This window comes from Macrobrachium rosenbergii, chromosome 1, assembly GCF_040412425.1.
Source record: "Macrobrachium rosenbergii isolate ZJJX-2024 chromosome 1, ASM4041242v1, whole genome shotgun sequence".
Taxonomy (NCBI): Eukaryota; Metazoa; Arthropoda; class Malacostraca; order Decapoda; family Palaemonidae; genus Macrobrachium; species Macrobrachium rosenbergii.
This window is the reverse complement of record NC_089741.1, coordinates 35,270,736-35,283,264: the sequence shown is the minus strand read 5'-3', so window position 1 is coordinate 35,283,264 and position 12,529 is coordinate 35,270,736. Positions and strand designations below refer to the sequence as shown.

Here is a 12,529-nt window from a genome sequence, read left to right as displayed (position 1 = left end):
GGTGTTGGAAATTTTCATAACAACAACATACAAACACTTAGATACTTAGGCATTTATTCCATAGCCTTATTATAGATACTGAGACATTTATTCCATAACCTTAATATGGATACTGAGGCATTTATTCCTTAACCTTAATATGGATACTGAGGCATTTATTCCATAACCTTAATATAGATACTGAGGCATTTATTCCATAACCTTAATATGGATGCTGAGGCATTTATTCCTTAATCTTAATATATATAGATACTGAGGCATTTATTCCATAACCTTAATATGGATACTGAGACATTTATTCCTTAACCTTAATATAGATACTGAGGCATTTATTCCATAACCTTAATATAGATACTGAGGCATTTATTCCATAACCTTAATATAGATACTGGGGTATTTATCCCTTAACCTTAATATAGATACTGGGGTATTTATTCCATAACCTTAATATGGATACTGGGGCATTTATGCCTTAACCTTAATATAGATACTGGGGTATTTATTCCTTAACCTTAATATAGATACTGAGGCATTTAATTCCATAACCTTAATATTTTCAACATGAATTTCTTGTAGAGGAATGAGCATCAATGTGATGGGAGACAAAACTTCCAGAATTTGCAATAAGGGAGTTTTGATTATGACAGGGATTGGGAGCCCGATTCAGTGGAGTTGCGAGACTGGGAATTGCATCTCTTACAATACTTTTAGCAACACAGGAAGTATTGTCCATATTTGCAGGGCCAAATTGTTGACTTTTTTGGTGGAGGGGGGGCTTGGAACAAACGTTCCAAGTACTCAGTAGGAGGTCGCAGTACAAGAATTACTCAAGAATACAATCCCAGCAACTCAAATGCTGGATTTAGGGAACCCCCTGCTCTCTCTCTCTCTCTCTCTCTCTCTCTCTCTCTCTCTCTCTCTCTCTCTCGTATTCAGTCTGAGTTCGCTTTCAGATCAGCCTAAAAAGAAATAAAGATAAAAAATTGAAGTGGCGCACCAAGTTGAAACATTAGTTGGGCTAAAATAATCACGCGTTATTCCCCTTGACGCAAATCCTCCCGGTTGTGACGTCATCATATGAGTGACGTCGTTGTGCGCAACGGCCTCCCCCTCCCTCCCCTCTCTCTCTCTCTCTCTCTCTCTCTCTCTCTCTCTCTCTCTCTCTCTCTCTCTCTTGACTGCGTTTTTGTCGTGGTAGATTTAATAGTCTTCGTTCTCTCACAGAACGTTGAAGTTATTTGTGTATGTGGGGGGGGAGTGGGTGGGTTGGATTTTGTGGACAGCCCAAGTATTCAGACATGAAGCTGGCTAGCACTCATTCAAAGTTGGGACAACTGGTGGGCAGTAGGCCTGGATAAAACCATGGAACCTTGCCAACGTATACTATGCGCTGTACCGTGATCTCATTGTGTATCTGACTCTGTCTCTCTCTCTCTCTCTCTCTCTCTCTCTCTCTCTCTCTCTCTCTCTATATATATATATATATATATATATATATATATATATATATATATATATATATATATATATATATATATATATATATATATATATATATACATATATATATATATATATATATATATATATATATATATATATATATATATATATATTTACACGTTTTGGAACTTTAATAATGTGGTAACCTTTCTCAGTTTATCCTGCCATCTGGATCGTAGCATTTGTTTTGAAGCTTTCTGCTTAAAGCAACACAACACTCTAGGTACATTACCACTGTCATGCCGAGATTCTCGCCATTATAGCAATACAGATCTTACTAGACTATTGTATGATTTTCCTGTATTATGCAGTTCTAATGGATATGATTTCAACATCTTATTCAGCCTGGCAAATGTTCGATTTGCCTCTCTCAATCTTTCACTAAATTCCAAACTGCATTACTTGAGGTTCTTTGCAGCAGTCCCTGCGGCCCCTAGCTGCAGCCCCTTTCGTTTTACTGTGTCTCCGTTTATATTCTCTCTCTTCCATCTTCATTTCCATAACTCTCTCCTAACGGTTTCATAGTGCAGCTGCTTTGAGGTTTTCCTCCTGTTACACCTTTAAAACCTTTTTGCTGTCAATTTCTCTTTCAGCACTGAATGACCTCATAGATCCCAGTGTTTGGCCTTTGGGCTAAATTTTTGTATTCCATTCCATTCCAACCTGCATTGAATGTCATTTCTATTAAGTTTTCGAAAGATTCAACCTCATTAATCCTTCCTACGTATCGTGAATAGTCTGCCCTTACTATATTTCTTAAGATTTAGGTTGATCCAATCTCTCTAGAACAGTGGTCCTTAATCTTTTTATTACCACGCCCCCCCTCTAAGAGTTGGTCCCTCCCTCCAACCCCCCACCCTCTTGCATCTATGAGTAAAATTCCCTCCAAGATTTAAAGCAAAATGAAAAAAAAGAGAAAGAGAAGGTGTGTTTTTATTCTTTTGGGAATGAATCAGTGAGATGCCTGACACTGCTTCTTACCGACTCTGATTAAGAGAATAACGAATGTAACTAGAGAATTTTTAATTTTTCCCTGGGGCTTACGCCCCCATATGAATATTCTTCCGCCTGCTTATTTTAAGGCAGTGGTTCTCAAATATTTCGGTGCTGTTACCCCCCGGCAGTGATGCGATAGATCACCAGTACCCCTACCCTATTCCTCTTCAGTTATGTGGAGTTATTTTATAATATAAAGGAAAGAAAAATATTGGAGTGCTTCATTTCTAATGCATTTTATATGCAAGAAATTAAATTTACTTTTACACAAGTCCTAAGAAATAAAGAGTTTAGATCTTAGACATCATTCCTTTGGCAAAAAATTAAAATTAAAGCATTGTTCCTTTCATTACAAATTGGAATTCAAGTACCTCGTTAACACCCCCCCCCCGAAACTGCTTCATTAGCCACCACGGGGGTAATTACCCCTAGTTTGAGAGCCATTGTTTGAAGGTGCTCCAAGTCTGTCAAGGTTTGTGCCGTCACTCCGATCAAAACTTCGCTTATGTCTTCAGTAGATGGATGGAAAATACACCGTTCAGTAGAAGGGGAATATACAATTCAGTGGGAGGGAAATTACACGGTTCAATAGGAGGAGGGGAAAATACACAATTCAATGGAAGGAGGGAGTAAATGCGTACGTAAGTACACAACATACATATACATTTTTGCATACGCACAAACACTCACGCACACATTTTTATAACTAGTGTGTGTGTGTGTAAACATTACTTGTTTCAGTTCTGTATGGATCGAGTTGTAATGTTTCTTATGGAGAGAAAGAGAGAATGTCTTTCCTCCAAGGCGAGACGTGGGCCACGCCCTTTTTATGGCATAGTCATAGAAATTTCCCCCTCGACCGTTTGGATGGCCTCCGGCTTGTATTAATCACTTGCAACTTTTTCGTGCCTTTTTTCCGGGTGGGGAGGGGGCTATTTTCTTGTCGTAGTTGAAATTCATTCATAACTTTTTTTTTATAATTTTTTGTTGTTGTAGGTTGAAATTCATTCTTACCTTTTTTTTATTTTATTTTTTTTTTGCTGTAAGTTGAAATTCAACCATAACTTTTTTTGGTAATTTTTTTTTTGTCGTAGGTTGAATTTCATTCATAACTTTGTTTTGCTTATTTTTTTTTTTTGTCGTAGGTTGAAATACAATAATAACATTTTTTTATATTTTTTGTCGTAGGTTGAAATTCATTCATACTTTGTTTTGTAATTTTTTTGGTATTAGGTTGAAATTCATTCATAACTTTTTTTGATAATTTTTTTCGTAGGTTGAAACTCATTCATAACTTTTTTTGTGTGTGTGTGTAGGTTGAAATTGAATACCTTTTTTTTTTCAATTTTTTAGTGGTAAGTTGAAATTCATTCGTAACTTTTTGATATAATTTTTTTGTCGTAGTTTGAAATTCATTCATACCTTTTTTATATAATTTTTTTGTCGCAAGTTGAAATTCATTCATAACTTTGTTACGAATTGATCAGAATGATGTCATGTAGTACTACTGATATCCAGTAATAAAGACACATTCCTCGTGTTTGTCTTGAATTGTTAAGAAAAAGCCACTGCATACAACCAAGTTTAAGTAAATAAAAATAACAGGAGCTTTCGACCTCCACTGAAGTCCTCGTCAGCCGTTGATGTAATAATGGAATTGGTACACGTTTTGGGGTAAGCACCCGAGCCGAAATTGATGGCATGGGTCGGGGGACAAAGCTCCCCCCCGGATAACAATGCTTAAGTCAAGTTAGGTTGCTAAGTGATGCCTCGCTTGCTCGTAAGAATACTTCAGCAAGCAAAGATACAAGCAATATCGTTGTGGCGGCACGTGATTGCAAACCCGAACTTTTGCAAGCAACATTTTTCATTTTTAAGGGATGATTGTTTCTAGCGAGAAGTACTTGAGTATTTTTGACCCGATATTCGTCTTCGAAATTGTGACCTCTCAGTGTTTTTGCAAGATGCCCTGATCTCAAGTTGCTTCTTCCTAAGTCGCCCGGTGGCCATCAGAGTTGCAACATTGCATCGTGTTGAAAATGAAGTTGCTTCTTTCGCCAGTAGGGGACTAGTGGCATGAATGCGCCTAACGCGGTGCACTGTAGGCATTACTCAAGGTTCTTTGCAGCATTCTCTCTCTCTCTCTCTCTCTCTCTCTCTCTCTCTCTCTCTCTCTCTCTCTCTCTCTCTCTCTCTTTAGCTTCGTCTTCTCTGCGTTAATTGTCTTTATTTCTCTCTCTCTCTCTCTCTCTCTCTCTCTCTCTCTCTCTCTCTCTCTCTCTCTCTCTCTCTCTCTCTCTTTATTTAGCTTCGTCTTCTACGTTCATTGTCTCTCTCTATTTTTCTTCTCTCTCTTCTCTCTCTCTCTCTCTCGTCTCTCTTATTTAGCTTCTTCCCCTTTACGTTCATTGCCTCTCTCTCTCTCTCTCTTTCTCTCTCTCTCTCTCTCTCTCTCTCTCTCTCTCTCTCTCTCTCTCTCTCTCTCTCTCTCTCTTTATTTAGCTTCGTCCCCTCTGCGTTCATTGCCTCTCTCTCTCTCTCTCTCTCTCTCTCTCTCTCTCTCTCTCTCTCTCTCTCTCTCTCTCTCTTTTGTTTAGCTTCGTCCCCTCTGCGTTCATTGCCTCTCTCTCTTTTTCTTCTTTCTCTCTCTCTCTCTCTCTCTCTCTCTCTCTCTCTCTCTCTCTCTTTATTTAGCTTCGTCCCCTTTACGTTCATTGTCTCTCTCTATTTTTCTTTTCTCTCTCTCTCTCTCTCTCTCTCTCTCTCTCTCTCTCTCTCTCTCTCTCTCTCTCTCTCTCTCTTTATTTAGCTTCGTCCCCTCTGCGTTCATTGCCTCTCTCTCTCTCTCTCTCTCTCTCTCTCTCTCTCTCTCTCTCTCTCTCTCTCTCTCATGACGGCACTCACCGCTCCATTTTGTAACCCGCGATGATTAGCGGGCGTGATGACGACGATGATAAAACCGTTTGATGCCGTATTTTCCGAGAATGTTTCTTTCCGTTTCGTTCTCTCGTTGAGATTCTCGGTGTGTCCTGTGCGTAGTGGAACACTGTCAGATGTAACTGAGATTGTAAATCCGTTTACATTTGTTTGCGCGAAGCAGCTGTGTATGTACGTGAGTGGTACAATTGTCATGGCGACAACGGACATCCTGAGACGCGCTGGCTGGCAGCTATATTAAAGACGATGTATTTAAGGATACCACTGGAATAACCGAACGGTTTATATTCTCTCTCTCTCTCTCTCTCTCTCTCTCTCTCTTCTCTCTCTCTCTCTCTCTCTCTCTCTCTCTCTCCCCTGTTTGAAAATCCTGTGCCTATTCATTTTGATGACGCTGTGAGAGTCCCTTTGGTATATAATGTTAATGGAAAACTAAAATTTTTATTTCTCTCTCTCTCTCTCTCTCTCTCTCTCTCTCTCTCTCTCTATATATATATATATATATATATATATATATATATATATATATATATATATATATATATATATATATATATATATATATATATATATATATATATATATATAGAAACTTGAATCATATTGGGATCAGAACCCAGGTCTCTCAATTTAAAGACAAGGACGCTACCAACCGGACTTTCATTTGGAAAGACCTGGGTTCGATCCCGACGTAAGTCAGAAATTTTTCTGTTCCACCCGATGTATATATATATATATATATATATATATATATATATATATATATATATATATATATATATATATATATTTGTTCTGTACAGTTTCCCTATATCGACCGCCCCTTCCTTCTACCTTCCCTTCTTCTTCTTTCTTCTTCTTCTTCTTCTTCTTCTTCTCCTCCTCCAAGAGTTGAGGAGAAAATTTTCATCTCCTTCCCGTGATCCAGAATAAAAGGATAAGGAACTAAAGAAGGGAAGGAAGTCAAAGGGTGTGTGTGGGGAGAGAGAGAGAGAGAGAGAGAGAGAGAGAGAGAGAGAGAGAGAGAGAGGCTTATCTTGATCGTCTGCAGGAAGTCGTTAAGTGCGTGGAGGAAATCCGAAAATCAATTGTCTCCCCTTGAGATTGTTATGTCTGGATGCTACTCTGAGGACGGGCGTGGGGAGAAAAAGGCCTTCTGTTTTGCATTTCGCCCCAGCCAGGGACCTTGGTTCCAACCTCTCAGCGAGTGTTCAGTTTTCGTAAATGTTCGTCTATAGAAAAGGCGTCAAAATGGTAGGCACTCAGCTGAGAAGAATGTCTGTGAGTGGCCTTCACCCTTGGTTTCATATGATACCATTCTTGCGGACAGATCTGCTCTGAATAATATGTAATAATGGCAAGGATGCATATGTAATAATTTTAAAGGCAAGAATGCATCCGTTTTTGCGGTGTGGCGTCCCTTAGTGTAAAGACACTAAACAAAGATTTTAAAGTCCCCCTTCCAAGAGGGGCGTTAGTGCCAGCCGCTTAGTTCACCCCCGGCTAGCTGCAACCCTGACATTTTGCAGTGTACCCTTTCCGAGATTTTTTGTTTGACTTTTTTGGTGTGGTGTCCCTTGGGTCCCTAGCTGCAGCCCCTTCCATTTCTTTGACTTTTTGGTGTGGCGTCCCTTGGGTCCCTAGCTGCAGCCCCTTCCATTTCTTTGATTTTTTTCTTTGCAGTGTGGCGTCCTTAGGTCCCTAGCTGCAGCCCCCATTTCTTTGACTTTTTTTGCAGTGTGGTGTCCCTTAGGTCCCTAGCTGCAGCCCCTTTCATTTCTTTGACTTTTTTTGCAGTGTGGCGTCCCTTAGGTCCCTAGCTGCAGCCCCTTCCATTTCTTTGACTTTTTTGGTGTGGTGTCCCTTAGGTCCCTAGCTGCAGCCCCTTTCATTTCTTTGACTCTTTTTTTGCAGTGTGGCGTCCCTTAGGTCCCTAGCTGCAGCCCCTTTCATCTCTTTGACTTTTTTTTGCAGTGTGGCGTCCCTTAGGTCCCTAGCTGCAGCCCCTTTCATTTCTTTGACTTTTTTTTTTTGCAGTGTGGCGTCCCTTAGGTCCCTAGCTGAAGCCCCTTTCATTTCTTTGTCTATACATCAGTTCATATTATCTTTGTTCCATTTGACTTTCCGCAGTGCAACTGCTTTGAGGTTTTCCTCCTGTTGCACACCACCTTTACTCTCAGTCTCCCTTTCAAGCGCTGAATGACCTTTGGCCTAAATTCTCTATTCCATTAAATTCCACAAATAATTACATACGTGAAAGCAGTTATGACAGTTTCCCCTGCCCACTTTAAAGGGATAAGATTTCAAAGAGAGCCTTCATAAACTTCTTGTCGTACTTAACTCTTAACAGCTAATGAACACTTTAAACATATAAAGCTAAGAATCAAGAATACAGTAATAATAATAATAATAATAATAATAATAATAATAATAATTACTTATATAGCATGAGTTTTGAAATGGGAAAACAAATCCACCGTTATGTGTGTGTAATCTGAAAATGGGAAGATTCCCGAAAACTCTCTGTAGAGATACATTTTTAAACATGTTTGTACCCATGCATAATTGTGGATTTGTTTCTCTAATAATAATAATAATAATAATAGTAATAATTTTTACCCATACATAATTGTGGATTTGTTTCTCCAATAATAATAATAATAATAATAATAATAATAATAATTTTTATCTCTGCATAACTGTGGATTTGTTTCTATAATAATAATAATAATAATAATAATAATAATAAATAATAATAATACATCACTCCATTTTTAAAACATGAAAAAAACTTTTTCTCTTCGTAGCTTTGTTCAGCGTCATCAGTCTCTCTCTCTCTCTCTCTCTCTCTCTCTCTCTCTCTCTCTCTCTCTCATGTTCAATGGCGAATCGTCCGTCAATAGAATAATTTTTCTATCACTTTCCGCCATGGTTGTGTGGCGTTGCCAGAGCGCTTCGGACGGACATCATTTTTCCTTCTAGAAGCTTTTCAGAAAGAGAGAGAGAGAGAGAGAGAGAGAGAGAGAGAGAGAGAGAGAGAGAGAGCAGGGCGGCGAGGCATCCCCTCTCTATTTGTACCTGCCGAAGGCTGAGAGATGAGGAGACGTTCTGAAATGGAGTCTCAGTTTTTCCTCTTCGTTTTCTCTCTCTCTCTCTCTCTCTCTCTCTCTCTCTCTCTCTCTCTCTCTCTCTTCTCTCTCTCTTGTATTACTGCTCTTCCTTTTTCTGTTCTGTCTTCTGGTAATGGGAGGTAACTGTTCTGCTTGTTCGTGCTGTATTGTTATATGGTTATTTTTGTTCTTCTTTCTTTTTCTATTTTTCTGGTACATCGTTATTGGTATCCTCCCTTTTCCACCTTTACATGTTATTGCAAGGTTGTGTGCATCTCCTTTTTGCCCTCTTTATTATTATTATTATTATTATTATTATTATTATTATTCAGAAGATAAATCCCCTTTCATATGGGACAAGCGCGCAGGGGCCATTGACTTGAAATTCAACCTTCTGAAAAAAGTTAGGAAAGATAATAAGAAATACAGAAAGAAGAGAACTGTTATCAGAAAATAAAAAAGAAAAGATAAATTGATGTGTCAATAAATGCGTAGATGAAAATACAAATAAATGATTAAAATACAACGATATATTGTTTCTCCTTCACCTTCTATTAGGTAATTTTAACTTTTCTACTTGCCGTTAAATTATTACTTTCATTTTCCCTTTTTTACCCGCTTCACCTTCTGCTGTATGATTATGAAACAATATAACATTGTATTTTAATTATATTTGTATATATTTATTTATTAATATATTAATTTATCTTTCATTTTCTTCTTTTCTGTATTTCCTATTATCTTCTGTAACTTCTTTCCGACTTGTTGTTTATTATATAGTTATTATTACCATTTTCCTTTTTATTCTTAATCCTTTCCAGATGAATTTAACTATTCTCTCTTTCCCCATCATTATCCTCTGTTATGTTACCAATCTGGATGTTCTTACGGCGAGAGTTTTCCGAGTATTATAATCACTTCGGGTCAATTAATTCCAAGTGTCACTAATGATTGCAGCACGGTGACCAACCTATAATTAATCTTATCCCGACGCTAACGAGGGGATTATATTCGCCCCAGTGGTTTTTATTGAGGTAACGTCTACGTAACCCATCGTATATCTCTGACACATCTTCAAAGAAAAACGTAATTTGAAAGGAAAGTCAAGTATATAGATTTCTTTTTTTATTCTTCTTCAAAGAAAAAAATTATTTAAAGTAAAGTCAAGTATCCAGATTTGTTTTTCAAAGAAAAAATAATTTGAAAGTAAAGCCAAGTATTTAGATTTTTTCTTCAAAGAAAAAATAATTTGAAAGTAAAGTCAAGTATTTGGATTTTTTCTTCAAAGAAAAAAAAATCATTTGAAAGTAAAGCCAAGTATTTAGATTTTTTTTTCAAAGAAAAAATAATTTGAAAGTAAATTCAAGTATTCAGATTTCTTTTTGTTTTTTCAAAGAAAAAAATAAATTGAAAATAAAGTCAAATGTTTAGATTTTATTTTTTTTCAAGTATTTAATTTCCTTTTTTTTTTTTTTTTTTTTAAAGAAAAAATAATTTGAAAGGAAAGTCAAGTATTTAGATTTTCTTTTTTTTTTCTTCTTCCAGCAAATGAATCTTATTCGTTTATCTTTAAGATAACATTGACGTCATTATTGAGGTAACGCCTACGTAACCCATCGTATATCCGACAAATCTAAAATAAAGTATTTTGAAAGTCATGTCAAGTATTTAGATTTTATTTTTTCTGTTCTATTTGTTTATCTTTGAGATAATGCCGACGTCACGAAACCTCCTCGTTTGAATTTCTATTTAATATAGGATCAGGTGTCTTATTGCTATAAGAGTCTTTATAGGTGTAATGTTCACAAGTGTATTATTTATTTAATTCCTCCCACCCACCATAAAAAAAGACAGAAAATCTCATAATGTCTGTAAAATCTTCACTTGGAAAATGTCAGTTTTAAGGCCGGCGATGATTACAGATTTAGTTGTCTGTGAGTCTGGCAGCCTGTCTCACTTTCCCAGCACACAGACATGCAACCTGTCTGTCATCCTTCAAAAGTTGCCCCCCTCCATCATTTCTGAGTGGGTTTACACTAATGTCTTTAACCGGGATATAATGGCAAGGCTGGCCTTTTTAAATCCCAAGGCCCGTTTCATTTCAATTCGCCGGTTCTTTTCGGCCTCTCAATTTCCACGCTGGAAAACTGTCGGCTTTCGAAACAATGGGACCCACTCTGCCAAGGTAGAAGAGGCAGAAAGTTTACTCCACTGACAGCGGTGGCAAGTCCTGCAGCTGCGCCGTTTGACAGAGGTTATGCGCGAGAAGTCGTTGGGGATTTAATCCCAGATTCCGCCATATATAACTTTGAGGTTCATCCGAGATTCATCCTCCTGGCCGGGGGGATGACGCTAATATTTGTAGTAGTAGTATAAGTTCACAGTAAAAAACTGTGGAAGAACCACTACAGTAGCCTTGTCATTTCGTGGAGAATGAATGCTTCACCTTGAAGATACCCTGAAGCCTATGGGTTGTAGCCTATCCAGAAGGCACCAGGTTGTAAACTTCCCAGATGGCTTCAGGTTGTGAAATGTGTAGAAGACTCTAGGTTGTACTTAAGTTAAGGACTCCGGATTATAGACTATAAAGAAGGCTCATTTGAGGGTGTGATTGCCACATATAAACATGCTGTGGTGACTGAAGTATAAATAATTTTTCTTATGTGAACGTTAATCATGCATGTATGATGCATTTTTAATCATCGTTATCAGATATATGCTTCTGTCTGGATGTAACAAAGTAATTTTTGCACCGTTTCTCTTTTATCTATGTGTATTGGCAAACAATCTTTGTAAACTGTTTCCAACATTCAAGTTGCTTCTAAAAATATTTCCACAAGGCTCTCTCCGTTTTCACTCACACCAGGAATTCCATTGCCAACCAGCTACCCAATATCTTTCAGTGAGCTACCTTTCCATCTAGATCATCTAGCACAACCATCTTTTCCTCGTTCTCGAAACCCAGCCAATTGCAGATTTAGAATTTCCAGAGAGCACTCTCTTTCATTTAGTTTTTTTTTTTTCTAGACAGTTTACATTTGCTATGACAATTTTTTCTTAAGCTACACTCAGGTTCACCCGACTCAGGCAGCTTCACTCTTCATCTTTCCCACTTCTGAGCACCATGTCCTTTCACTTTCGTTTCACAAAGTGCCGTGACATATACCTTTCTCTTATGAAAATAAGTCCTTGTATCTTATTTACATCTATCTGTCTGGATTTACAGATAGTTATGCATGCGTGTTTCCTTACGTTTATGCTCTTCCATCTAATACATTAATAGTCATGGAAGTTAGTAATGTATAATTTTTTTTTAATTTGCAGGTGTGCAATTCCATCTGAACAGATAGAATCGAAAGTCGAAGGTAAGCAAAACTTAATTTTATTCCCCTTTTTCTTTTTCATGAATAGACAGTATATATATGTATTTGTGTATATACATACGTACATACATATATATATATATGTGTGTGTGTGTGTGTGCGCGCGCGCGTGTGCGTGTGTGTGTTAGTGATATTTCCTTCCTAGAATCCGGCAAATATTTTCTTTACGCAATGCATATATGTGAAATACACCGTCTCTTTAGTAGTAATGACTATACTTGATTGCATATCAGATACTTTTCAATTAACAGAGCATTTTGTCCCAAGAGAATCTGGCGTCATTCAGGGGAGCTTCAGTAACTTCAATAATGACCTTGACCTTGTTTTGTTTGCAGGCGGTGTTGGTCCCCAAGCGAGACTGTAGGGCTGCGTGACGTCATGCTAGCCCCCGCACTCCGAGCTGCTTCCTCTTGCTAGCATGACTTCACATCACCCCGCTGGCCAGCCCCTCAAGGTCAGTCGGTTCCTAAGGCCCTTAGCTGCAGCCCCTTTCATTCCTCTTACTGCACCTCCGTTCATAATCTCTTTCTTCCGTCTTGCTATCCACCCGCTCCTAACAGTCGATTCATAGTGCAACTGCTTTGAGGTTTTCCTTCCGAT

At 37.9% G+C, this 12,529-nt stretch overlaps 1 pseudogene; it reads left to right on the top strand.

The window, feature by feature from the left end:
• LOC136849140 (protein turtle-like) overlaps positions 1-12,529 on the top strand; it is a 553,559-nt pseudogene that overhangs the window by 364,006 nt on the left and 177,024 nt on the right.